Source organism: Bison bison, unplaced genomic scaffold, assembly GCF_000754665.1.
Source record: "Bison bison bison isolate TAMUID 2011002044 unplaced genomic scaffold, Bison_UMD1.0 scf7180017864518, whole genome shotgun sequence".
NCBI classification, from domain to species: Eukaryota; Metazoa; Chordata; class Mammalia; order Artiodactyla; family Bovidae; genus Bison; species Bison bison.
The window spans coordinates 19,928,328-19,930,235 of record NW_011495071.1 but is presented as its reverse complement, the minus strand read 5'-3'; positions in this window follow the sequence as shown (position 1 = coordinate 19,930,235).

Genomic DNA, 1,908 nt, shown 5'->3' with positions numbered 1-1,908 from the left:
TCTCTCTTGCATTTGTGTCCGTTCTCTGAATTTCTACACTCACCCTCCCCTAAAGAATTTGTCTTAGATATACTCTACTGGCTCTCACTGTCTCAAATCAAGTTGTTAGTTGAGCCACCCCGGGCAGCTAGGTCACCACTGCCAACAAGTCCACCCACCAGCACATAGAACAGACCCCCTTAGTTTCTCCACAAAGTGGGGAATTTGACAAAAGAATACATTGTCATCTTGAGATAAGTACTGTGGTAGCCTCCTAGAGTTTTTCCATGGCTAGTCTCTACCTTGTCTGATTTGATTAAGGTGCAATTATTTGAATAATCTTTATAATGCATTGGAGAAGGAAATGGCATGATTCTGAAAATTCGATTTGCTGCTCAAAACTTTTCAAGGTCCTCCCCTCCCCAGTTGCCTATTCAATGAGTGCAAATTCCTCAGCCTGACATTTCACCTTCATATATCTGCTAGAGCTCCAAACCAGTGGCTCTCAGTCCTGGCTGTGCATTGAAACCACTTGGGGAAATTTACAATTAATTGATGCTTGGATCTCATTCCTAGAAGTTCTGATGTAATTAGTCTGGGGTGCATCGAAAACTTGAAAAGCTCCCTAAGTGATTCTAATGTTCAGTCAAGGTTGAGAACCACCTGTTTAGAGCAACAAGTCTCCAGTGTTAATGCATACAGTAATTGCCTGGTTCAAATGCAGACTCTGAAACTCAGCAGGTCTGAGGGTGATAGAGTGAGCTTTCTGAGATCCAGGACCACATTTTGCCCATCATTGTGTCTCCAAAGTGTACTGTAAAGATTCTCAGTGAATATTTAAAAACTACATTTTTACCTGCCCACAGCTTTCCCACGTTTTCCTCTGCACAGTGAAGTCTACGTAAACTTAGGCCTACCTCCTCTTGGAAAAATATCCACAACCACAACCAGAAGGCCGGCATTTTCTTCATTCATTCGTTCATCTGTTCAACCAACGTTTACCAAGTACCCTTTAGGGCCAGATACTGGGCATTGGGTTAATAAGATGACATTCCTGCCCTCAAGTTTACATGTTGGTGGAGGGATTATACTCTAGGCTGGCATTTTATAGATTTTCTGGGCAAGAACCAGGTGTTTTGTTCCAATCTGTTTTACTTTTGTAAAATACAAAATTCGGCTCTTTGGTGTCTCTGCAATGTTGAATAAAAGTTTCTGAGTGTTCTCAGGTTCTTCACTTGTCACGGGAATGGCAGAAACTAGTTTTTTTAGGATACAGTAGTCCATGGATCCCACTCTGAGTACCTCTGCTCCAGCACCTTGCCAGACAAAGTGGAGTCTGTGGACCGGCTGCACCAGCATCTCCAGCAGCTTCTGAGAAATGCAGAAACTCAGGTCCCAGCCCAGGCCTGCTGAGTCAGAATCTGCATGTTAACTCGATCCCTAGAGGACTTGGATGCACATACAGATCGAGCAGCACAGTTCCAGTGCAGTGGCTCTCGACTTTGGCTGCATATTAGATTTCTCTGGGAGCTTTAAAAAATTTCACTGACCAAGCTGTATGCCAGACAAATTAAGTTAAAATCCCTGGGGTTGGCACCCAAGCATCGGTATTTTCTTATAATTCCCCTGGTGACGGTGAGAAACAGCCGATGAGAACCAGTGCTGAATGATTCAGAATCTAGGAGGTCCTGGAAAGTGGTTGCTATTATTCAGTCACTCAGTTGTGTCTGACTTCTTAGTGACCCCATGGACCATAGCCCTCCAGGTTCCTCTGCTCATGGGATTTCTCAGGCAAGAATCCTGGACTGGGTTGCATTTCCTTCTCCAGGGGATCTTCCTGACCCAGGGATTAAACCTGCATTTCCTGTATTGGCAGGCGGATTCTTTACCACTGAGCCACCAGGGAAGCCCGGAAAGTGGTAAAGAATC